General features: G+C 36.3%; 1 pseudogene; it reads right to left on the bottom strand.

The window, feature by feature from the left end:
* Positions 1–293: 293 nt before the first annotated feature.
* LOC119507675 lies at positions 294–26,726 on the bottom strand (annotated as a pseudogene).
* Positions 26,727–27,903: the final 1,177 nt, after the last annotated feature.

Below are 27,903 nucleotides of genomic sequence, written 5' to 3'. Positions count from 1 at the left end.
GTGAGTATTGCTGCTTCACCTGCACACTGTCTGTGAACCTAGGCAAGTCACTGCCCTTCTCTCACCTCAGGGTCCTCAGCTGCCCAATAGGGAAATAAGCAGGACTGGCTCAGACAAGAGTAATGTGCCTTGGGTAGATGCTTAACAGGACACCCACCACTCAGGCAGTTAGGGCTGGAAGATGATTTTTTGTAATAAAGTCCAATGAGAAAAGGGTGCAGGGATTTGAGCCAGGTTGTCTGACCTGCCATGGCCAAGAGGGGAGGGCCCCACTGTGTCAGGGCCTGGGCTGGCTACGGGAACTTCAGCTGCTGCCGCTTCCTGGTGGCTGCCATGTTGACAAGGTCCTTGGACTTCTCAGTAGCTGTTGGGGCCATCTCCTTTGTCTTCACCTTGGCTTCCTTGTTTGTCTCAACAAATGTTTTGGAAGGAGCCTCACCTTGCAGCTGGGTCAAGAAGTAGTCAAAACTCCTCATAGTCTTTGTCATGTTACTTTTGAACTAGGTCAGACCACATCTGGACAGCTCTGGGTAGCCAAATAAGCTAGAGGAGATCCAGGCTTCCTGGTGGATTTTGGTCCAGTCTCTGTTACCGCATCGGTTCCTCCTCTACCATCAACTGGCATGGTTGATGTTCTAGTTGAAGGTGGTCATGTCTGATTCTGTGGATCCACAATAGAGTCCTCTAGGTAGAACACCAAGTAGGTAGCATCGATGGGAAACAGTCACTAAGCCTAGCAGGCCATCCTGTTGGTCTTGGTTAGGAGTCACAGTTACAAGATCTTCTGGTCAGGGGCACCTCTCTGCGTACTCTGTCTTCAGTCAAGTTGTTTGCTGTAGGGATTCGGGTGGTGCTGCCAAGAGGTGCGAACAGTTGGTCCCAGAAACTTCAGAGCACACTCTGGGCCAGGAAACACTTCGCCTTTGTCCTGGTAGGGAACACTCAGCACCCGCACAGCACTAGGGTTGCAGAGCTGGGCACACATAAAGGCTGGCCTGGGGCTCTGCTCATGCATGCCAGGTTCACAATTCAGTCACCACCGTGCCAAACCCAACACACATGCCCCAACCCTGATTTTGTTCTTCCTAACCCTAAACTCTTTTGACTGTACACTGCTGCCTGTGGATGGTAAATGAGTTATTCAAAGGAGATTTTGAAACTTCTTTTTTATTCTAATACCTACATCATGTAGATAAATGACTTATTCCCTGTGTTTTAGGTGAAGTGACATGTTTTATAATTAAATATATATATGCATAATATATAATAAAACCTAATACACAGGGTGTCATCTACTAGTATCTAATTTATAACAAAAATAAAGATTATCATAATAACTATCTTAGATATTTGGATAATAATGCCAAAGGGATGCTGTTACAGGAACTTTGTCCCTCTCTCTCCCAGAATAATTTATTTTAACAGATTCTTATAAAGTAATCATAAAGCTAATATTTTTATAATGGACTTGCGTGGAAGTTTGAGCTATGAAAGAACCTGTGGTTTGTATGATGACTTGTGAATGTCTGTTTTGCTTCCATATTGTTTATTTCTTTATTTGAAGCTGACTTTATGTACTACATCCTAGTTCCTCAAGGCTAGAACTATTTCTTATGTCTTTTTCTTTTTCAAGTTGAAGCACTAAATTAGTTGAACCAGCTAATTCATAGATAAATATTTGCTTTTCTATGTCCCTGGAATGTTGCAGCACCCACAGGATTCATTCATTCATCCATTCATTATTGATTCAACAAATATTTATTGTGCACCTACTATGTGCCAGTTACTGTTCTAAGAGCTGGGAAAATACTAGAACTAAAAAAGCAAAATGTTTGTTGTAACAGAACAGTGGTTGGCAAAATGTGGTCCATAGACAACTGGGGGGGGTCTCATACATTTTCAGGGGGATCCATGAAGTCAAAACTATTTTCATAATAGCATTAAGACCTTATTTGCCCTTTTACTATGTTGTCATTTGCAATGATGGTGCAAAAGAAATGATGTGTAAAACTTCTGGTGCCTTGACATGAAGCAAGTCAGTGGCACCAAATTGTACTAATAGTCATTTTCTTTCTCAGAGCCATTGTTCTGGTTTGCTAATGCTGCCATTTTGCAAACCACCAGAAATGGATTGGCTTTTATAAAGGGGTTTATTTGATTACACAGTTATAGTCTTAAGGCCATAAAGTGTCCAAGGTAAGGCATCAATAGTAGGGTACCTTCACTGGAGAAAGGCCATTGGGCTCTGGAAAATCTCTGTTATCTCAGAAGGCACGTGGATGGCATCTGCTTGCTCCCAGATGGTGTTTCAAAATGGCGTTCTCCATAATGTCGGTGCCAGCTTTCAAGAGCCATCTTCAAAATGTGTCTCTAAGTTGCAGCACTGAGGTGCTTCTATTTGTGAGCTTTTATAAGGCTCCAGTGACCTAATCAAGGCCCACGTTGAATGGGTGGGACCACACCTCCATGGAAACATTCAGAGGCCACACCCTAACCAAAGGTGTCACTCACAGTTGGGTGGGTCACATCTCCATGGAAACAACCTAATCCCAATATCCCACAAGACTGAATTAAAAGATCATGGCTTTTTCTTGGGGGCATAATATATCCAAACTGGCACAACCATGCATTCACATTTTTAAAAAATAATGCTATTTTCACTTAAGAATGCCATAGATGTAGCAGTAAAAATAACTTTATTACATTTGACACTTGAATACCCAAACTTTCAGGTTCTGGGTGACAAAACACTAAGTGCTTATGAAGTACTTCTGCTGCATTCTGAAGTCCAAGGATTGTCATGAGGAAAAGCACTTGTCCAGTTGCTTAAATTATGAGCCAAACTAGCCTCTTTTTCCATGTAACAACATTTTTACTTGAAAAAATTACCAGCAGGCAAAATACAATCATTTGGACTTGGGTATTTGACAGATATTTTCTATTAAATGAACAATGTGGGCCTGTGATTTAGAGGAAAATAAATGATGGTATTTATTGCCAATGATAAATACCAAAATTTGAAACAAAAGTTAGAGTTTTGGAAAACTCTCATATCTAACAATGCTTAAAGACTTTTCTTATATGCTTTGAGGTACCAACAAATGTCATTTTTTGATATTGTATAATGAAATATGTCAAAATTTGGAAAATTTGCATAACTCAGTGTGCTAGTTTGGATATGTTATGCCCTGCCAAAAGCCGTATTCTTTAACGCAGTCTTGTGGGGGCAGACATATTAGTGTTGATTAGGTTGGAATCTTTTGATTGATCGTTCCCATGGACATGTGACTCAATCAACTGTGAGTGAAAGTCTGATTGGATAATTTCCATGGAGATGTGGACTCTGCCCATTCAGGGTGAGTCTTGATTAGTTCACTGGAGTCCTATATAAAGAGCTCACAAACAGAGGGATCTCAGAGAAACTAAGAGTGACATTTTGGAGAAGCTGCAGCTGAGACAGACATTTTGAAGATGGCCTTTGAAAGCTGATACCGACATTTTGGAGAACCCCATTTTGAGATGCAACCTGGAAGCAAGCAGACGCCAGCCATGTGCCTTTCCAGCTAACAGAGGTTTTCTGGATGCCAATGGCCTTTCTACAGTGAAGGTACCCTATTGTTGATGCCTTACCTTGGACACTTTATGGTCTTAAGACTGTAACTTTATAAATAAACCCCCTTTATACAAGCCAATCCATTTCTGGTGTTTTGCAAAATGGCAGCATTAGCAAACTGGAACACTCAGTAAACCAATATTTTCAGATGACCACGTCATGATGTTACTAGAGGACTCATGGGTGAAAGATCCACTTGAAATGCAGGATGAAACAATGGATTTTAATAAAAAGAATACTGAAAGTTAATTGATATACTTCTGATTTCACACTGCAACCAAATTTCAAGAAACTACCATTTGTTGTATTTTTGTGCGGTATCAAAGAATAACCAGAATGCTATTATAATTAGAATAGCCATTCACCAGTTGAAGGACACCTGAGTGGTTGCCAGTTTTGGGCTATTACAAATAAAGCTGCCATAAACATTTATGTACAGAACTTTGTGTCAACATAAGTCTCCATTTATCTGGCATATGTGCCCAGGAGTACAATTGCTGAATTGCATGTTAGTTGCATGGTTATTTTTTAAGAAACTGCAAAACTGTATTCCATTACATCCCACCCAGCAAAGTATGTACGATCCAGTTTCTCTGAATTCTCACCTGTACAAGGTAGTGTCACTATTTTTATCTTAACCATTCTGATAGGTGTGTCATGATAACACACTGTGACTTTAATTTGCATTTCCTTAGTGGCTAATTATATTGAACATCTTTTCATGTTGAACATCTGCCATTGGTATATCCTTTTCAGTGAAATGTTTCTTCATGTCTTCTGCCCATTTTCTAACTGTATTGTTCTTTAACTATTGAGTTTTGAGAGTTCTTTATATATTCTAAACACTAGTCCTTTGTCAGATAGGTATTTTGCAAAATGTTTTTCTCCTACTTTGTAGCTGGTCTTTTTATCTTCTTAACAGGGTCTTTCTCAGAGCAATAGTTTTTCATTTTGATGAAGTCCAATTGATCATTTTCTCCTTTAACAGATCATGTTTTATTGTCAAGTCTGATAATTCTTTGCCTAGTCCTAGATTCTGAAGATTTTCTCCTGTAATTTTTATAAAGGTTTTATAGTTTTATCTTTTACATTTAGGTCCATGATCCATTTTGAGTTAATTTTTGTATAAGTTATGAGATCAAGTTGCAGTTTGCTTTTTGCCCATGGATGTCCAATTGCTCCAGCACTATTTGTTGAAAAAGCTATTTTTCCACCATTTAATTGCTTTGCATCTTTGTCAAAAATGAGTTGTGCATATGAGTATGGATCTACATAGGCGTTCTCTATTCTATACCATTGATCTATAGCTCTCTTTTTGATACCACACTATCTTGATTACTATAGCATTAAGTCTTGAAATTGGGTAGATCAATTCCTCCAACTCTATTCTTTTTATTCAAAATTGGTTTAGCTATTCTAGATTCTTTGAAACTAGTTACAACTTTCCATGTAAATTTTAGGATAGTTGTTCACTACATCCATGATAGTAGTGATAGTTTCAATACATCTGCTAAAATTCTTGCTGGGATTTTGATAGGAATTGCATTAAACCTGTATATCAATTTGGGAGAGGTTGTAATCTTTACTATGCATGCTATGAACACACTATATCTTCCATTTATTTTGATCTTTTTTAGTATCTTTAATCAGTGTTGTATAGTTTTCCACACACACATCCTATTTATGTTTTATTTAGTTTATATCTAAATATTTCAATTGGGGGAACATTTTTTCTTGTAGTTTGTGCAATTCTTTTTTGCATATTTATCTTGTTTCCCTCAGCCTTGCTGAACTTACTTATTTGTTATAGGAGATTTTTGTAAATATCTTGGGACTTCCTAGGTAGACCATCATGTCATCTACAAACAGGTAGGAGAAGTTTTATTTATTCCTTTCCAATCTGAAGGCCATTTATTTCATTTTCTGGCCATATTGCACTGGAGAGAACTTCTAGCACTATATTGAATGAGTCATGAGAGTGAACATTCTTGCATTATTCCTGGTCTTAGAAGCAAAACATTCAGTCTTTCACCATTAAGTAAAAGTTAACTGCAGGTGTTTTTTTGTAGATGCTCTTTATCAAGATGAATACATTATTCTCTATTACTACGTACCTGAGAGTTTTTATCATGAGTGGGTGTTGAATGCTTTTTCTGCATCAGTTGATGTGTTCATATGATGTTTTTTATCTTTAGCCAGTTATTATGGTAGATTACATAAATTGATTTTCAAATATTGAATAAGCATTGCATCCCTGTAACAAACCTCACATGGTCATGGTGTATAATTTTTTTTAACTATGCTTACAAAGCTCAAGTTTATAAAAATGTTGCATAAACTAAATTTTTAAAAAGCAAGGGAATAATCCAAAATACATGAGAGTGTTACTGCTGCAGAAAAGCACAGATGGGGTCGTGAAAGACAGGTTATTTTCCACCATATCTGCAATATCCTTGTTCTAAAATTACTGGTCTGTTACCCGGTGTGTGTTGCTAATGTTATATACCTAGTTATGTATCAGATATTATGTAACAGATTTCTAAACTACATTCCATGCGCATAGTAAACAAACAGTTTTTCGCCTTTATCAAAATAACCTCCCCAAAACTGAACAGTCCAGCACTTCACCTCCTAAACATAGATTGGGTAGCCCATGGTTCTATGCCCCAGAACTGATCAGAGTCTTATATATATACATATTTGAATTCTATTTGCTAATATTTTCTTGAAGATTTTTTAATTGTTATTCATGAGGGTATTGGTCTGTAATTTTATTTCATTGTATAGTCTTTTTCTGACTTTGGTTATGGAGTAAATCAGAATCATAAAATGGATTGGAAAGTGTTCCTGTTCTTCTATTTTCTGGAGGAGATTATGTAGAATTGGTGTTAATTCTTCTTTAAACGTTTTGTAGAAATCTTCAGTGAATCTATCTGCACTTGGAGATTTCTTTTTAGGGAGTTTTAAATTATGAATTCAATTTCCTTAATAGTCATAAGACTATCCAAATTATCTATTTCATATGGGGTGAGGTGTGGTAGTTAGTGTTTTGCAGGTAGAGCTTTTTGTAGTTTTCCCTTGATATTCTTTTGATGTCTTCAGGCTCTATAGTGATACTCTCAGTTTCTTTCATAATATTGGTAATTTGTGTCTTCTCTGCTTTTTTTCATCAGAGTTGCTAGAGATTTGACAATTTTATTGATATTTAAAAAAATAAAACAACTCTTTGCTTCATTGATTTTTCTCTGTTGTTTTTCTACATTTCAACTTCATTGATTCCTATTCTTATCTTTATTATTTCCTTCCTTCTGCTTGCTATGGTTTATTTCACTGTTCTTTTTTCTAGATTCTTGAGATGGGGCTTAGCTATTGATCTGAGACTTTTCCCTCTTTTAGTATATGCCTTTTATGCTATAAATTTCTCTCTTGGCACTGGTTTTGCTGTGTCTCACAAAATTTCGCATGTTGTATTTTCATTTTTATTCAGTTTAATGTATATTTTTATTTCTTTTGAGACTTCTTATTTGATCCATGGATTATTTAGAAGTGTGTTGTTTACTTTCCAAGTGCTTCACGATTTTCCTGTTATCTTTTTGGTACTGCTTTCTATTTTGATTACATCATGGTTAGAGAACAACCTCTATATTACTTAGATTTTTTAAAAATTTGTTAAAGTTTGTTTTATGGTCCAGAATATAGTCTATCTTGTTATATGTTCCATTGTCACTTAAAAATAGTGTGCATTTTGCTGTTGTTGGGTGGAGCGTTTTATAAATGCTGATTAGATCCCTTTGGTTGATTGTGCTGCTGAGTTCTTTTAAATTTTTGCTGTTTTTTTTTTTTTTTTTGTCTAGTTGTCCTGTCAATTGTTGAGAGAAAGGTGGTGAAGTCTCTAATTATCACTGTGGATTTGTCTATTTCTTCTTTCAGTACTATCAATTTTTGCTTCACATATTTTGTAGCTCTGTTGCTCAGTGAGATGCACATTGAGTATTGCTATGTCTTCTTGGTGGATTTTTCATCATTGTACAATGTCCCTTTCTGTCTCTGATAATATTCCTTGCTCTGAAATCTACTTTGCCTGATGTTAACATAGCCAGTTCTGATTTCCTTTGATTACTATTCACATGTGGTAGATCTTTTTCCATCCTTTTACCTTCAATTTACCTATATTGATATATTTGAAATGAGTTTCTTGTGGACAGAATATTTTTGGGTCATGTTTTTTAATGCACTGTATCAACCTGTCTTTTAAATGTTGCACGTGGATTATTTACATTTAATGCAATGGTTGATATGCTAATCCTTGCACCTTCCATTTGTTTTTAGTTTTCTGCTTGTTCTCTATTTTTTATTTCTCTATTTTCTTCTTCCTCTAGGTTACTTGAACATTTTTTTTTTAGAATTCCATTTTGATTTATCTATAAGGTTTTCAGTATCTCTCCTTGTATAGATTTTTTAGTGGTTTCCCTAAGTATTACATTATACACACAAAGCTTATCATAATCTACTCTTGTCATTTTATATGCATGAGTGAAGTACAGAAACCTTACTTCCATTAATGACATCTTACTCTCCCCCATTTATAATATAATTGAGTTAAATATTACTTCTACACACATTTAGAACCACATCAGTTAGTGCTGTACTTTGTGCTTCAACCATTAAACATAATTTAGAAAACAGAAGGAAAGCCTATTGTTTTACCTATATTTTTTGTTTTCTTGTTCTTTTTTCCCCTGAAATATTCCAAGGTTCCTTCTTTTATCATTTCCTGTCTGTTTAGAAAATGTTCTTTAGCCATTCTATTAAGGTAGATCTGCTGGTGACAAGTTCTCTTAGTTTCTCTTCATCTGAGAATGTCTTGATTTCCCCTTCATTCCTGAAAGATATTTCCCCAGAATTCTGGGTTGATATTTATTTTCTTTAGCACTTGTTAAATATTGTTCCATTTCATTCTAGTTTCTATGATTACTGAAGATAAATTTGCTGTCATTTGAATTGTTTCCCCTTAAAGGGAAAAGCATCATTCTTCTCTGGGTGCTTTCAAGGTTTTTCCTTGCTTTAATTTTTGGAAGTGTAATTATGATATTTCTCAGCATAGATACCTTTGGATTTATCCTGCTTGGGGTTCACACAGCTTTTTAAATCTTTAAATTTGTATCTCTTACCAACTGTGGAACATTTTCTGTTATTATTTCATAAAGTACTTTATCGGTACCACCCTTTTTTCTCCTTTCAATGTTCTGTAACAGGAATGTTAGATCATTTGCTATAGTCCCACAAGTTCCTGAGGCTCTGTTCATGTTGTTTTAATCTATTTCCTCTCTGTTGTTCATACTGGATAATTTCTATTGTTCTATCCTCCAGTTCACCAATATTCTGCTCTGTGCTCTCCATTCTGCTGCTGATCCCACCACTGGGGCTTTTATTTCAGTTATTTTTCATTTTTACAATTTTTATTCAATTCTTCTTTTATGTCTTCTATTTCTTTGCTGGGACTTCTAATCTTTGCCAAGACTTTCTATTTGCTTGCTTATAGTGTGTTTGTTATTGCCACTGAAACATATTTACTGTGGCTACTTTTAAATCTTTGTCAGAAATTCTCATATCTCTGTCATCTTAGTGTTGGCATTTTTTTTTTTTTTAATTCAAGTTGAGATTATCTTGGTTTTTGGTTTGATGAATGATTTTTCAATTGAAACCTGGACATTTTGTACCTTACATTATGAGACTCTGGATCCTTTTCAAACCTTCTCTTTTAGCTGGTTTCCTCTGACACCCCTCTTGCAGAGGAAAGGGGGTTGCCTCCTGCTTACTGCCAGGTGTAGATAGAAGTCCAGGCTCCTCCTTCAGTCTCCATTCATACCAGAGAGGGGTCTCCTTGTTACTGCTGGGTGGGGGCGGGAGTTCTGGCTCCCCATGTGGTCTTCATTGACACGAGACTGGGGTCCAGGGGGAAGAAAAGGGGATTCTGTTACTGCCCGTGCAGATGCAAATCTCAGTTCTCTATTTGGTCTTCTTTAAAACTACTTGGCAGGAGGCATTGGGGCTCCATGTTTTAGCTTTGAAATAAGGAATATCTTTTGTCTCTACTCAGCTGTTGCTGATGTAGGTGGATGTGGGACCACAGTCTTTTCTACAGTGTTTGGCTGGAATACAGTGGATATTGTCTAAAAGTTTTCTGTTTTGATAGGTTGCTCCTTTCGTGGTCTTTCTAAAAAGAAAACCCAGAGAATGCACCACCATGTCATGTCACATATATATATGAAATAAAACTATATTTTCAAAAATCAAAAGGATGGTGAACGTGGAATTTGGAATGACGGTTGCCATGGCTGGGAGGAGCCTAGGGAATGGAATGGGAGGAGCATATTATTAGATGTAAATTATTGTCAAAATCCTAAATTTTATTTTGAGTGATGAGTTTACTATTGCTTATTACATTATAAAAATTAACTAACTAAATAAAAGAAGGCCATGAATGTAATGATTATGAGCATGTGTCTTGAACAAAGGATTATGATTTATCCACTTTTGTGCTCCTGAGGTCCTATGAAAGGAAAAGAAAAGGAGAACGTGTTATTGCAAACATGCGAGCATGATAGTACATATATGCTGACAAACCTTTGATATTAGAGCAGTGAGTTTAATATTCATGTTTAGGGGGACATCTTTTATATTAAGTCAAAATTATGAATTAGAATTTTGTTAGTTTTATAATTTTATTTATATTTAATTTATAAATTTGTTTCAGTTTAATTGTTGTCCCAGTGCTTATGCAAATGGAGTTTCTGCCTAATTTTGAGTTTATACTTATATAAGTAATATGTTAGAGATGATTTAGGTAATTATTGGGGAGCTCATGAGATCATTTTTCTTTTAAAAGAGTTCTTTTCTTTATTCACTTTTAGGAGGCACATTGCACTATACCCTAGACAATTCCTGTCTCAGATTCTTTTATTCCAGATGTTACTAAAGAATAATCTAGGGATGCCTGGGGAAACATGAGACTCTTTTGGGGTTATGTGAGGTTAAAAATATAACAAGACATTTATTTGTCTTTTTCACTCTCAATCACACATGTGCTGTGGAGCTTTTAGAGTCTTAAGTGATGTGTGCTATCACAAGAGATTAACTATAGAAGCAGATAGAAGTCAGAATTTAAATTTAATTCTGGCAATTAAGCTAGACATTAAAGAGACATATGCAAATGTGTAAAACAATGCTACTATTCTCACTACATTTCTTTGCAGAAAATATAGTTTTTTTAAAATATGGTATTAATAAGTAGTGGATTTACGGTTGATATTTTTTAAGTAAACAAGTAAATGAATACTTTTAAAATTTCTCAATTTTAAATTCTTATGCAATAAATATCAATACATATTACCCACATAAACAAGACCTCTTTGGAGTCGTCAATAATTTTTAAGGGCACAAAGGGATCTGGATACCAAACAGTTTGAGAACCATTGCTTTAGCCACTCCTCTCTCACTTTTATTTCAACCAGAAATACACAGAAATTCATAAGACAAGCAATACTGTCATATCATCGCACTATATTGAGCAGCTAGGAATTTCTACATAAATGAGAGGGAACAGGCAAAGCAAGGTGACAGGCTATGAGATACTTGGAGGCAAACGTGTGGTTGAGAAAAAGTCGGTGGGCTGGTGCAAACCACTGGGTAGGGAGGTGGCTAAAACCTTGTGGAAATTCTGAAAGAGGAGGCCCAGAATCTTCATATGAATGGCATAAAAGAACACCAAAGACAGCAGGGGAAGAACCAGGGGGTTTATGAGGTCATGGGTGACTGCCCTTCATGCTTCACCATGCTTTGCCCTGATGGTGGCCTTGATGTGGCCTGCTGAGTGCAGTCTGGTGCAGGAGCTGTGATCGGTTTGCCTGGTGCCCAGAACACTGAGAGCAGGATGGCACTTTCATTTAGAACACACACATGTGCACACGCAAACTCAATGAAGGATGTTTAGATCTCTATCAGACACATATAAATCATTTCCCATAAACTCCTGGGGAAAAAAAAAACTGTATTTACTAAATAATCTCTATTTCAATATTTGATGAAAAATGCACTATCTCATTCTTTTTTTTTTTTTTTTCCCCCAAATAGCATTCATGTCACTGCAGTGAGATGAGCTGTATTTTAGGCATTTGTAAAATAAATTTCTGGGCCTTTGCTTAAATTCCATAAGGATATCATTCTGGACAATAAAATCAATAAGAAACACATTTTTAAAGAAAATAGTATCATGTGTGGAGGGTAGGATAATGAAACTGTGATATGTGCATTTGTCAATCTAATATTAGCTCAAAGCTCTTATTTCATGAAACTAGTTAGCAATATTATCATTCCATGCACCACTCTTCGGTCTCACATTGTTTACTTAGAAAATAGACACTTTATTTTATGAAGACATAATTTTTAGATCCATGCACTCCTTCTTGATTTGTTACTTCTAACTTAGAAAATTCTTCAAGAAATTCTGCTCTCTTAGGCACTTGACCAGTAAATGTTGGGCCACTTTTTATCATGTTTTGTGTAATTGTCTCAGCCAGATTTCTTTTTAAATATATGAATACCATCCACAGCACTGAATATTTGACAGGATATCATGCCACTTCTCTTTGTCCTTAACTCAGGCTGTCATTCTGTTTAGTTTGGTATCTTAGGAGGAATGTGCCCATGTCACTATTTTTCTCTTGCTCTTCTGAGGTATGCAAACACAGAAATTATCTCATTTCACAGAAGACCCTGCTGGCGAAAAGGAAGAATGAAAATCTTCAAAGATTTCTTTTAAGGATGGGTATTATCCCATAAATTCCCACAGGCTTAAGAACCCATCATCATATTTTCACCGTCAATCCCTCACCCTTGGCTCCCATCCTCCATCCCACCCCTCCCATCCCCTACCTCCAGGTCCTAATAGCTCATCCGAAATTTCATTGCCTCTAATAGAAAGCAAACCTGCTAAGGTCCAGACTCTCCACCCATCAGGTCACAGTTCTTTTAAACTGAGGTACTGAACTATGAACATTAAGGATAAGAACAAACTGATTTTTTAAAAAGTCAATAAAATACAAACCAGATGGGCTCCAAAGCAGTATTTAGCATTTCTATATTCTACTGCATTTTTGTATCTGCACAAGCAAGAAACTACAGAAAAAGTTGAACTGTGTTGGAGTGGGCTATGGCAGAGGATGCAGTGATTCTTATCTCCTACATCTACCACAAACAATAGAAATATTTTTTTTCTGTGTAGCAGTTAATATAGTAATTTCATAATTCCAGTTTTGCTTTACATTCACTTAAAAGAAAAATAAAAACTACTATACAGAAACAATTTGGGAAATGATATATAAAAACCATTTGTTATTGAATTAAAATTGCCCATCTGATAAAATGCTTTACTTTCTGCCTTGTTTATATATATATTTATGTTCTACTCTCACAAGTTCAATTTAAGTGGATGGACTTCATAGCTATTGTCTTGATACTATATTTTTCCCTAATTGTTAGTGGAAATAAAAATGTTTTTGCTTAGCCAAAAAGTTCAATTGGTCCAGGGATATTTGTGTTCAAAATTATTTAGATATCATCAGCAAATTGTTTCTTTATGGGTCCATTTTTTTTCACATATTGCCCATCAAAAATATGGATCATCTTTTATTTTTATCAGGAAAATCTGAATTTACCTTGCCTTGGTCAAGATGGTAAAGCATTCATCAAGAATGCCACAAAAGGTGAATCATTTCAAAGACATAACTACAATTAACTTAAGAGACTGAAAAGTAAAATACTATGAAGAATATTAATAATATAGTTATGGTAATTTATACTCAATCAGAGACTTGTTAACTTCAGTTGGTTTGTGTGTGTGTGTGTGTGTGTGTGTGTGTGTGTGTGTGTGTGTGTATCTGTGGTTTGTTTTAATGAAAATTTAACTGGCATGTTATCGTCCCTAAATTTTAATTAATTATTTTTTCATAAAAACATTTTTAAAATTAATAGACAGTAAATCTTACTCTGATGTTAAACCATATTTCTCTTCAGTACATTTCATTAGGTGGTGATCTCAGCTTTGCAGTGGGCTTTTTAATGTACCTTGTTTTTAAAAGTCCAACCATTTCTTTCTTCTGTAGTACAGAATTGGGAGATAAAACTTGTCTCCCTTTAAATGAATGGGCTAATTCAATTCCAATGCCAATCGAAACTTATTGAGTGCTTATAAATGTAAGGCATAACTGGGGTGGGTGGGTGGGTATCGGCAACACGAGCAAAAGCTCTGGAGTTAAACACCTACATTTAAAGCCTGGTCCACCCTTACTATTTGTGTGAATTTAGGCAAGTCATTAGACCTTTCTGATCCCCTATTTCTTCATTGGTAAAACGGATCTAATAATAGAATCTGTTCAGGTCTGACAGAGTTCGTGAAGAGCTTGAGTTGGTGCTGCCACCAGATCGAAAACATGCCAGGCAAAGAAGTAGACACAGATTTGTTAAGACTTAGGAAGAGGAGGGAATCTCGTGATGGCGGTCTGTAGGGGTAGCGCTCCGCAGGAGTACAAGGGCAATATATGCATGATTTTAGAGCAAAGACATTCCATATAGTATGAGGACGTTGCGCCTTTAGTATAATCATTGAAGGATCTTAAGACCTGATGTTCTCTCAGATTAATGTGTGAGGCTAAGATACAATCACTGCCGTTTTACGTCCGTGATTACATTCTCCTCCCTCTGGGGAGATTGTTTTCTTTCTTCACCTTTGTCCTGGTAACAGAGGCTGTTACCTGCTTGGGGCTTCATTCCTGTCTAGGAAGGCGCCGGGTCCCTGGGCCGCCACAAACCTATTTCTTAAGGTGATGGTAAAGATTAAATGAGAGAATGCATCAAGTGCTTTGCAGAGTATCTGGTACCTAGGTGTCCAGTAAGTATAAACTATCATAATAAGTTAGATAGACTTGTTGATATTATCATTATTATGAAAAACAGAGAGTCCTTGCCATTCCAAGAATTCAGTCTAGAGAGAGCGACAGTCAAATACACAACTAATGTAATATAAATCAAGAGGTTTCCACATTTAGAGGAAGAACAAATAAAATGCAGTAGGTGAAGTGGGAGATGCTGAGAAGGTCTTGTGAAGGATATGAAATCTGAAAATGTGTTTAACGAATGGATAGGTTCTTTGACAGAAGAATCCAAGAAAACACACCCGGAAAAAGAGAGACTATAAACCATGATAAGGGAGGTATTTATGGAACTTGAGAAAAAGAAAAGTATGTGGCTATAACATGTAGTGATTATGATGGTGGAGTGCACACTCTTGGAGTTAGTTTGGAGAAGAAAATTTTAAAAATACTCTGATGTTGGTCCCAGGGCAGAGAAGAGGGGAAACACTTATCTCTCTCTGGACCCCACTGTCTTGGCCTCTTCCTCAAGAGGACACCTATCCAGATGTGTGTTCCTGAATTGTGTTGTTTTCTTGCAGATAGTCCAGGATGCTAAGAAGTGGGACCCTGTAGTGAGCCGCAAGCTGAAGACAAGTCAGCTGTTTTGCAAGCCAGATCCTCCAATTACACATTCCTTTTTGGAATCTTTCCCATGTTTCTGCCTTGTTTCTGGTATGCTGAGAAGTGTAAAGGGAAGATCCACTTGTCAGTGCAAGGCAAATGTTAAAGGTGAATCAGTGCTTCTTCCTACGTGGTGGAAGAATTAGCTGTGGACTGGAGGGTGACATTTCTGTCTTAAAATCACAGGGAAATTAAAAATAGTGAGTTTCAGGGAAATTCTGAAATGAGAGGTAGATACCAGGATAAAAATTTGCTTCAGAAGGCTTCAATCTTCTTTGTAGTTTAGATGGATGGCAAAGTTACTTACTGAGAGTAAGGATGGCAGGTGTGAATTAAGGGCTTTGAGATGCATTTTGAAACATTTGCTGTGATGAGTGAGATAGGGAATCAATTAGAGATAATAAAAGAATTGCTCAGTAGCACTGGGGATCAACTGAGGAATCTCATCCAATGCAATTAAAAAGAAAGAAAGAGAAAGAAAGGAAAAGAGAAGAGGGGGAGAGAGAGAATGAAAGAAAAAGAAAGAAAAGGAAAAAAAGAGAAAAGACTGTTCTTTACATTCATAACAAAGAAGGTGAAGACATAAGGGATAGTTTTCTGGAGGAGCTCACTTTGAAGCCTAAAAGGAGGAAAATGTTATCAACACTAATCAAGGATGATATTGCAAAAGTATATTAACAGAGTATGGTATCTAACTGAGATCAGGCAGAAAGAGAAGTTTGCATGTTAGCTGTATATTTAAGTGATCTTTTAATAGAATACTTTAAAATAAACTAGCAAAGTCCTTTGAACAAACAATTAAGTTACTTAATGGTCTGTGCCTTTGTTTAATTGGCTAATTTCTGAAGATACAGTACTGTAGGTTACAGGCAATTTTAAGAGGATAATAGTTATAATGAAACCAGCAGCAGGATTATGAAAAAAATTAAATACAATTGACCAATTGAAATATAAATGTGATAATTAAAATTAGTCACTAAATTTAAAGGCGGGATTCAAGTTTCATACTTTATTTTTCCTATTAATTGTGTTTTGCTGTTCCTAAAATTTCAGAAGAAGTGCTGTGGACTGTGAGCGAAACTGGGAATAAAAAGACATGGAAATCAGAAAACAATAATGTATGTTACTATTCCTACCAGATATCACTTATTAATTTACCTGGTAGCAGGATCTATTGATGACATGTAGGCTGCAGTGCTGACCTTATGCAGATTTTGAAAGCAAGCTTGGCCTCGTGGTTAGGAATTCCAGAGATGCCCTGTGGCATGTCACAGGACCTGCCAATATTCATGCATTCATTGTAAATACTTCATGCAGCAGAAATTTTAAGAGCAATCTGTTAAAATGAAACCATCTCTGGGTAAAAAAAATACCATGGGTGAGAGAAGGAAGTGCATGTTCATTTTCTAATTCTTACTTAGAGCAAGAGAAAGGACAAGATGGATAAAGTAGAAGAGTATCAAAGGCACTTTTCTATTTCACATTTTTGTCTAGGATTGAGAAATATTAAATTCCTTTTATAATATTTTCACTATTATAAGAATGCCAGCAAGTATATCCTTTAGCACATATTGATAAATTCTCCTTGTGATTTCCTTTACCATCTTAAAATTCATTCTTTAGTATATAATGACTCAATGAAGAAAAAGAAACACAGCTTTCCATTCTAGTTTTTTACTTTATGGAGCAAAAATATCATAACTGAAAATTAGGACTAATGCAAAGGAAGTAATTTAACCCAATTACACAGTAATATTCATGGCAGAGACATGCAATTTTGATGAGTCACTTGCCTAAAAAGCGGAGATTTTGTTTTAGAACAGCATCATCTCTATTTTAAGGCTTTCAATGATGCATCATTTCTCAACATTTTTTTATAAAATGTTTTAATAATACATAGAAAAGTTGAAAGAAAAATTAAGCAGTGAACGCTAATAGAACTACCTCCTAGATTCTAGCATGTTTCTATTTTTGCTTTGTCATGTTTCTGTATATCTATCCATCTACCTGTCCTTCCACCCAACCATCACTCCAGTTTATTTTTTGATGCTTTGCATCACTTTATAAAATGGAGTGAATTAGGGATAGAATTAGTATTATGTGCACATACTTTGACAAGCAGCAGAAGGATTGTAAAAAATATTGTGTATTTTCCAAAGGATTTTCCTTATAGAGTTTGTATTAACTTCCTATTGCTGCTGTAAGAAATTACCACAAACTTCGTGGCTAAAAACAACACAAATTTGTTATTTTGCCGTTTGGGATATCAGAAGTTGACTAATGGCTGTAGTTGGTTGAACTGTGTCTCCCAAAGGATATGTTGAAATCCTAACCTCCAGTACCTGTAACTGTGATCTTACATGGAAATAGAGTCTCTGCAGGTGTAATCAAGTTGAGAAGAGGTCACACTAGATTAGGGTAGGCCTTAATCCAATTACTGGTGTCCTTATAAAGAGAAGGAGATTTGGAGATACTCAGACACATATGCAGAGAAGCAGCCTATATGAAGGTGGATGAAGAGACTGGGGAGATGCAGCTGCAAGTGAAGGAATGCCAGGGATTGCTGGCAGTCACCAGAAGTTAGAAGAGAGACATGGCATGGTTTCTGCCTCACAACCTCCAGACTGAACCAACCCTGCCAACACATTGATTTAAGACTTTTGGCCTCCAGAATTATGACAGAATAAATTTCTGTTGTCTTAAGCCACCCAGTTTGTGATAATTTATTACAGCAGCTCTGTAATAGGACTGAAAATCGAGATGTCATCAGAGCTGTGTCCTGGAGGCTTTAGAGGAAAACCTGTTTCCTTTCCTTTTCTAGAGGAATGACTTGGCTTGTAGTGCCTTCCTCCATCTTGAAGGCACAAAGCTCTAACCTCCGATTCTTTCTTACATCTTCTCTATCTCTCCTCCTTCTGTCTCCCTGTTATAAGGACCCCTGTGATTATATTGGGCCCATTGGGATAATCTTCCCATCTCAAAATCCTTAACTTAATCATATCTGCAAAGTTCCTTTTGCTACATAAAGTAACATAGTCACAGATTCTGGAGATTAAGATGTGGACATCTGTGATGGTTTGAAGCTGTATGGACCCCAAGAAAGATGTTCCTAAAGTTAATCAATTCCTATGGGTATGGATCCATTGTAAGTAGGATCTTTTGGTAAGACCTAATTTAAGATGTGACCCATCTCATTCAGGGTAGGTTTGATCCTCTTGCTGGAGTCCTTTATATGAATGAAATTCAGACAAAGAGAGAGAAAGCCACAGAAGCAAGAAGCTGAAAGCAACGAAACCCTGGAAGAGAAGGGAGAGACCAGCAGACGTCGCCTTGTGCCTGACCATGTGACAGAGGAGCCAGGATCGCCAGCAGCCATTCTTTGAGAAGGGAACATTGCCTGATGATGCCTTGATTTGGACATTTTCAGCACCTCAGAGTGATAAGCATGTAAGCTAATACATTCCCTTTGTAAAAGTCAACACGTTTCACGGTATCTGCTTTGAGCTGCTTTAGCAAACTAAAACAACATCCTTGTGGGGCTGGGGGCATTATTCAGCTTCCCAGAGGATATTGTTTTCTGCTGCACTTTGTGATTAGTAGCCCTTAGTACTAGGAGAAAAAGGCATGTCGAGTTGAATTCTTTATGTTGAACACAGTCCATGAAATAAGTTGTGCTCTTCTGTGAATGGCTCTTACCACGAGACCACTAAAGCACAAGTAATCCACCACATTTCATCATCACAACGAGGCACTTCTGTTTTTGTACCAGTAAGAAAGGAAAAGAAAACACTGCCAATTAAACTGATTCACTACTCAATCTATGATATATTCCAATTTGATACATTTCAAAATGTGATAAATTATGTGTTTTAAAATAGAAGAAATACTCATTGCAGTTGCAGCCAATAACACATGGATGGCCCAAGAAGTTCCTTCTTTTTCCATTAACAGTAGGACCATTGCAAACTCCTGTTTCAGTTAGGAATATCTGGAGCAGTTAATATGCAACAATTGAAAGAAATAGCCTCAGTTACTTAGTGCTTACACTGACTAAATGTATGCATATTTCTACTTTGTTATATTTAGCAATTTCCTTTATCTATTTCAGTACTCTGGGATTAAAAGTAAAAACACTGGTTCTGTTAAGGCCAGTCTTTTGAAGATGGACCTATTATTTTCTGTCTCCCAGTGATAAAATGACAGTGTAATCATCTACTGCATGCATTAGATACCTAAAGGGCACCAAAGTAATTAAGGCTATGTTATTTAACTCTAGCTTCCAGATATCCAGGTTGACAGTTACTTCATAGCCAGGATGGATAGCAATAGAATGGAAACATAATTTTCTTTAAATAAAAAAAATAAAAGCAAATAGGCTGCATCTTGATGGTCCTTATCTGCATTTTACCTTTATTGTCTCAGGAGCAGTTTTTCCTGCACACAGCACAAGCCCTTGTGTTTTCATTATTTTCTGCCAACAATCTCTCTCTCTTTCCTCAGAGAAACCTCTAAAGTTAATAAAGAGATAAAACCTATTTTCTTCCAGCTGTGTTTTTTTTTTTTAACAGATTTTTCAATATTCAATTAAGAAAGAGGAAAAGTCACAGACCACCTTAGAGGAATACCTTTAGAATTCTCTGATGTTTTTTGTTCTTCTTCTCATAATGTTATTTCTCAACTTGGATTGTGAAATGGAGTCTCATTATGCAGTTAAGCTGTGAAACAATGAAAATGCTTCTGAATTCCAGAGAAACTTAGAACAAAAAGATTTTCAATTCTCAGAATTTTGTACAATGGATGACTCACCTATATTTAAGAATGTATTTGTGAAAATTATTTTTTTTATCAGAAAATACAGCATCTTAAGGCCTTACATTTTCTTGTCTAGTGCAGTGCATAGCAATAACTTGAGACATTGGTCCCATAAGTAAGAACCCTTGAGGTTTGAAAATGTGGCTTGGTTTCCTAATCCAACCAAGAGGAAAGAGAATCATAAAATGCTTAAACTAGTGAGAGTTTTAGAATCAAACTATTTTCAAATCCCTAGTTTTACAGATTAAGGAACCATATCAGAACTGGGGCTGTAGATCAATTTTTCCATTTGGAGTGAAAGTTCTCACTTATTTACTGTTTAATTTCTTTTAGGTCTTGGAGATAGAGAAATAAGCAAATTTGTAACTTTAAATTAAAGCCATTAGTTAGAATATAAGCCATCAGGCTTACTGAGGCAGTTTTTATTGGTTTATTTTGCACTTTTTAGAGGAAAATTTCTGCTGCACAATTTTAGTAGCTGAGCAGCTTCTGTGTGCAGCAGAGTTGAAAGCACATATTCTTTGGACCAACACACAAATAACTTTTATTAAATATTATCCTATTTTCTCTCCCAGTGAATTTCTTTGGACAAGAAACTAAAAAAAAAAAAAAAAATTGGCTTGTGAAACATAATGGTTTCAAATATAAATATCTTTTGTCTTCCTAAAACGAAAAGTTTATTTCCAGCTTTTGTGTCCATGAAGTTCAGAAATAGATGAAAGGGATTCAGGCAGCCAGTGTCCTTGATTTCAGGGTAACATAGTGGTGAGCCTTTTCATTTCCTGTTTTGAAGGTAGAATTTCCTACAAATTCTCTCTCACATTGTAATAGTGTGATGCAAGCAAATTTGAGATTTATATATTAAATATATCTTCTTTTTTTTTTTCTGAGCCCTAGAGCATTTGCTAGACTTTATGCTCCTCTGCAATAACTGTGAGCATAATACTTACACATGATCACATTCCCAAGGTGCAACCAGTTTATGGGTGGCCATGCAGCTACTAGAAGCCACTAAAAGAGCACTTCCAAATTCCTAGCAAGCAGCGGTAACTTCTCTCCTAATCTAAGGAAAGTGAATTGAAAATGAAGTACATGAGAATGCTGGGGGAAAACACTGGCTCTACTATAATTTATTTTAAAAGATCATTCCCAAGCTTTAATATTTTATTATAAAGAATACTTCATATCTGATAGAAACAAAATGTGTGAGGACATAAAGGCTGAGAACAGCTTTTCTGCTGCATTCTCTGATATGATCATGAAAAAGGTTAAGAGTGCCAACATTAGATTTTGTTTCATTTTTCTTCCTATGCTCTTTTTTTTTCAATAGCTAATCTAGTTATATGATTCAAACATCAGAATGATATAATAAGATTTACAATGAGAAATCTCATTCCCACATCTGTTCTCATTAACCCATTTCCCTCCTTGCTCCTTTTGGTAAGCATATGTCTTCAATTTCTTATCTGTGTTTCTTTAAGCAAATACTAGCAAACAAACAAACAAAAATGTTCCTTCTTTCCCCCTTTCCTTTCACAAATGAAGGATACTATATTCATTGTTTCACACACTGCTTTTTTTAACAATCTAATCTAAGTTCTTTCTATATCATTATATAGTGATCTATCACATCACAGAATGTATATGTTCTTTGTTGGTAGGTAGTGTACACCATAAATATTTAATCAGTCCAACACTGATGGACAATTGAGATACTTCTCGTCTTTTGCTATGATAAACAATGCTGCAATGAATAACCTAGTAATAAGCTATTTTGTGTGTGAAGAATATAAATATCTGTTATATTAAAAAACAAGGAGTGTTTCAAATGATGTAGGTTTTGGGGTCCAAGAAGTTCAGAATCTAGGAAAAAAAAAAAAAAAAGGAATCTTGGCAGCCCATAAGCTCTCCAAATTGGGATTGACTGGTTCAAAGGACAAATAAACTTGTAATTTTGATAGATATTGCTAAATTGCCCTCTTTAAGCTTTTAAGCATAAGACAGGAGTTCAAAGTCATCAACATTTTGCACTGTTTGCCAATTTGATGGGTGAAAAGTAATATCTCTGTATATTCTTCCTTTGCATTTCTCTTTTTATGAGGGAGGGTAAGTACCTTTTTATATGTTGATTTAAGAGCCAATTATATTTCCTTTCCTATGAACTATCTGCTCATACTCTATGCCTTTTTTTTTTTTTTTTGGAGTGTTGGTAATATTTTTATCATGTTCAAGAAGTCCTGTAAATATGAGAGATTAGCTGTTTGTAAGACGAAGTGCAAATATTCTTTTCCAGAGTCGGGTTTGGATCATGGGCTTTGGAATTAGCCAGACTTAGCTTGAATCTCTGCTTTGTCATTTATTAGCTATGTCACCTTGGGCAAGTTACTTAACCTGTCTGAGAGAGTTCTTTTATCTGTAAAGTGAAAATAAAAGTAGTACTTAACCCTTGGGATTGTGGTAAAGAAAAAATAATCTTTATAAAGCACTTATCCCAATCCTTGTACACAGTGAGTCCTCACTAATCATGTAGACAGATAGTATCAATGGCAATTCTCAGCCATGTCCTATCACTGTCTCCTTGTTTCAGATGCCAAAACATCAGAGGGTACGTGATTGCCTCAGGCCTTCATTCTTCTGCTCAGAACACTGCCTTCCTCTTCCTCCTCTCCCCACCCACTCCCTGCACTTCTTTTTTGACCTTGATCAAGTTTTCAAACACATTTGTATCTTGATTTACTAATATGCAAAAATGGGGTTAGCAATATTACCTACTTCATAGTTATGAAGAGGATTAAATAGGAAAATAAACACAGAACACTGGTGTATTAGACTCCTGTGGCCTCTGTAACCAATTACCACAAATGGCATGGCTTAAAACAGAAATTTTTTCTCACAGTTCTTGAGGTTAGAAGGCTGAAATCAGTTTTACTGGACTGAAATCAAGGTCTTGGTTAGACAGTGCTTTTGGAGAATCCGTTCCTCTCTGCTTCCAGCTTCAGGCAGCTGCTGGCATTCCTTGATCACATCACTCCTATCTACCTCTGTGGTCACATTTGCCTTCTCTTCTGTCTTTATCAAATCTCCCCTTGCCTCTCTCTCACAAAGGATACTTGTGGTCTGCCTGGATAATCGAGGATAATATTCCTATCTCAAGATCTTTAACTTAATCATATCTGCAAAGACCTTTTTTTTCATATAAGGTAACATTTACAGGTTCCAGGCATTAGGACCTGATATCTTTGGGGGCAATTATATAGTCTACTACAACTGGCAATTAGTAATCCCTCCATTTTTTTCCCCTCCTCCTTTACCTCCTTCTTCTCAATATTGTAATTATTGTTAATATTATTATTACTGCTGATGATTTTCAAAACTATATGCAAGTACAATCTTCTCTCAGAAGGTGCTCCTGGCAAGTGACTCTTCTTTCAAGGAATATACAGATAGAACTAATCAAGACAGTAAAGTGCGAAAAGTCCTAGGTTAGAGGTAAGCATGGCTAAAGTCTAGCAATCTGTCTGATACATGTAGGTATTTAATAAATGCTTAGGGAAGGAGTGTTGATCAGCTGATAATTGCTACCGTAACACTGCAAGTCAAACAGTGTGATTTAAAAAAATACTTATTTTTATGACAATAGATGTGATAGTACTGGTGTTTATTTTCCTTCATAGTAGTGTTTTTGGTGGGTACGTTAAAGTCAGTTTAAGCTATATTTTTCTTTCTCTTTTTGTAGCATTGAAAATTCTGTCCCTTATCATTAAAACCTTTGGGTTTGTGATAAATGCTGACAAGTTAAGCAACCAGACTTTTTCAATCAGTCCCTAAAGGATTTCCTTAGCCTTGGAATTAGTTTCCAAAATCATTGATTCTGTAATTTGTTGGAGCAAGAAATTTTATATTATCGTCAATGAAGGGCATTTCTTCTCTTCCTCACCATATTCTTTATATCCCACTTTTCATGTCACTGGTCAAGAAAACCAAAGGTGCCTCAGCAAAAGCTTTTAGAATATCTCAAAAACAGGATCTGAAGAAAACAGAATAAACTGAAACAGAAAAAAGAGGCATAAATACAAATGCTTTGCCACCCTCTGAATTTCCTCTTAAGTCCCAAGGTTTATTTTCATGTATGTAACAATATAGACAGAGAAATATGGTTTTCTGACCATTACCTTATTGTTACTTTATATTTCCCAACACTGAGAAGCATAATCTATTTGTTGATAATTTATGTTTGAAGTATGAATCATTCAATATTTTCAGGGTATAAGTCATATGGGTTAGAGTCGTAAGAAAGTCACATCAGCATTCCATCTTTATAATACATGACTGGGGATTATTATTCCATTGACCTATGGAGACACTTTAGAAAATTAATGCACTGTTCTGCATGTTTAATATACTAGGCTTGACATGTATAAATATCCTGAAAAATTACTCATTTAGTAAACTGGATCATTTAACAGATTTAGCAATAATTATAATAATCCTTTTAGTAAACATTTCTTAATATTTGTTAAATATTTATTTTAAATATCTGTTAAGTAGCTATGCAATTTGAATAAACTGGTTTCTGAAAATAAGACTAAAACATTCATATTTCTGTAACAAGTTGTCTCTTTTTACTATATCTTCAGTTTTTGGTATATGTAAGTGATACCTACCTTCCTTAACCTCTACGATTTCATTAAATATCATGACCCAGAATTAAAATCAAATTCAGTATGTTTGGGACTGCACTATATTTAATGCTGGGTGGCTGATAGGCAAATTAGAACCTTGGCTTAACATACAAATATTCAAATGGTAGCTTCCTTTCTTAACAGAAGGAATCATACAGTCTGTCCAAGTTGAGGCTATCGATATTCTAAGGAAAGTAGGGCTTTCCTTTTTATTTTTTTAAGTAGTCTTAAAAAATTGCTTTTATATTATTTAGCAACTTTGAAATTAAAAAAAAAAAGCAATTATGATTTTCCCCTCTACTTCTAAATGAGAAAAAAAATTCTTGTTACTTCTTAGTTATAAAACGTTGAAGTTCGACAACAGAGATACATTCAGAAAGTGAACATCAGAGTCAGTTCAGTAATTCTTCATTTAAGCAATATGCCAAAAAATGGACATAAATCCAGGTTTATGTGAGCATATTTTTTTTTCAAATCCTTCAGGTCCAAATTTAAAATGTGTCACCTCTTCTCAGAAATAACAAGGGGAAAAACGGACCTAGATTTTAAACAAAGAAAAGGATCTTATTAGGTTTCAGGTCTTGAGCCGAATCTAGTAATCCAAAAGACTGAGAGATATTCATGTTGTTTGTTAAGTGATAGCCCAGAAACTACCTTTAACTGAATGTTATTTGGCAGATTTTTCCCCCCACACAACAGGGCACCAAAAAAGTGATGCTATATACTATAGCTGAGTGTAATGAACTCCTTGATGGCAAAGAGGTCTTCTCTCTAGGTTTAAATTGTAATAATATATTTTATTTAACCCAATACATCTAAAATAATTTCAACATATAATCAATATAATAATTATCAATGATATATTGTACGCTTGTTTTCCATACTAAGTCTTTGAAACCTGGTGTGTATTTTACACTACAGCACATCTCAATTTGGACCAGCCACATTTCAAGGGCTCAGGAGCAACATGTGGTCAATGGCTACTGTTGTAGACAGTTCAGATCTAAACTCAGGCTGAAATTCTTGACAGAGGCCAAAAAACTCTAAAGGGAAAACATTCTGCCATTTTCCTGCGGTCTTTTGCTCACTAGCTGGGGTGTAAGAAATAGGAACAGTTAAAAGACGAACTATGTGTGGGAAAGAAGACCAGTGGTCAAGAAGATACTGAAGCAGAGTTTTTATTTTTAAAAAATAAATGTAAGAGAGTGTTGGGTCGGAGAACAGGTGAAGATGGGAAGCACATAAAATTTATTTTTAAAAATATCCTACGAGAGAAGTGAAGCAGCAAAACTGTAAGCAAGGGGGTATCTGGGGGACTCCATGGCACAGCACCATGCGTGCAGGCCTGAAGGACACCATTTGGCGATGGCGGGGCGACTCTTGCCATAGGTCCCAGACCAGCACGGGAGCTTCACTCTGACTGCTCAGAGCCAGGCCCATACACTAGCATTGCCATCCACAGAAACCCAATTTCTCCACCTGCTTCTTCTATGGGTTCCATGCAGCAGCATCCAGGGGACTTGGGAAAATGGGGCTGGGTTCCCTCGTCACCAGTTCTATGCTCCCCTTTCCTTTCTGGGACTCCAGGAGGGCGATAAAAGGGAAGACACAGACCGCAGCATGCAGCTTCCCTTTTCTGGCTCCCGTCGTACTCAGCAGTGCCTTCTACAAACCTCTGCCGCTCTCTTTCCTTCAGCAGGTAGGATAAGTTTTCCCACCCAGTTGCATGCGACACTGTCATGTGACTACTGCTGGCCAATGACGTGCGGGAGGAAGTTATGTCACATCCAGCCGGAAGCTTAAGCGCCGGCAAAGAAGCCTCCTTGCGTTTTTCCGACCATGTGTACAGGAGCGTGGACAGCGGCGGCTTTGGTGGTAGGTTATGACTGGAGGACTACGCCAAGCAGAGCCTCAGCTGATGCTTGATGCACATGAGCATGAATGAGAAATAGATCTTCATTGTTTTAAATCACATTATTTGAAGGTTGTTTGTGACCATAGAATAACCTGGGCAATCTGTGCGACCATCTTCTTTTTGGAAAAGCAGCAGCAAATATAGCTGAAAAACATTGCATCAGTGCAAAGGGGCAAAAAGGTAAAAAAGCAGTTATATGCCTACACCCTAAAATCATATTTTCATTTTTGCATTCCCATTTAGTCTTTATAATATGCATAGAAGCACATAGATACTCTCATATTGTATTCTGTTTTTGTATATGATATATTTATTTTATATATGATATATATGAAGTATGGCATTGTCCAGGACTTCCCACCCTTTTGTGTCTCAAAGACCAGTAGAAAATGAGAAAACCTTGGGGGTGGGGGTGGGGATGATACTATAACTTTGTAATAAGGTGATTAAAAAAAACCAACTGCCATATAATAGCATCATTATTCATAAAAGAAAGTATATTTTAGCTTTCCAAATTATGAGGAATAGCTCAGAATGATCTTTGTACTTGGTCCATGGAGGAAATTTTTAATATTTGTACTGTTAAACACAGTCATCATCTACCACAAGATTCACTGAGTTATACAGTCCCATTTTTTAACTTCTGGCTTTCCTTCTGGTGACATATGTTGTTGTGTGTGATTAAGGTAGCATGCATGAAGTCCACTTTTCAGCAATGCCGGAAACATGGCCGCCAGGGCTGATGCAACAACAGCTTGGGTTGCCCTCTGCCTTCTTTACGGAAGCGGTTCGCGCCAAAAGCACTAACCCTACATCTGCCTTCCACCCCAGCAACAGCAACCGCCAATCCCCCTACATCTGCCTTCCACCTTAGCAACAGCAGCAGCCAATCCTAGATCGCCACCCGTCCTTACTAGCCACCCCCATCCTACCCTAGAGTATATATGCTCAGCCTCCTCAATAAAATTTTGCAGCTTGATCAGAAACCTGTCTTGCTGTCATTCCTCGTGTCTCTTGTCCCATACCATTCTTCCTTCACAGGACTTGGAGCTTCCGTTGATCGTCCCGTGGGCCAGGACAATATGTGACTCTAAACATTCTTTATCAACTTCATTTACACACAGTTCAGCACTGTTAATTATACTCACATTAATGAGATACCATGATCTCTGTCCATTTCTAAACATTTAAAGTCAACTTAGTTAAAAATTCTGCATATCTTATGCAACTGCTCCCCATTCTCTACCTCATTCTATCTCCTGATAAACTATATTCTAGATTCTATGTCCG

The sequence above is a fragment of the Choloepus didactylus genome, chromosome 13 (assembly GCF_015220235.1).
Source record: "Choloepus didactylus isolate mChoDid1 chromosome 13, mChoDid1.pri, whole genome shotgun sequence".
Lineage (NCBI taxonomy): Eukaryota > Metazoa > Chordata > Mammalia > Pilosa > Megalonychidae > Choloepus > Choloepus didactylus.
Note: the sequence above shows the minus strand (reverse complement) of the source record. Positions and strands in the feature narration are given on the sequence as shown.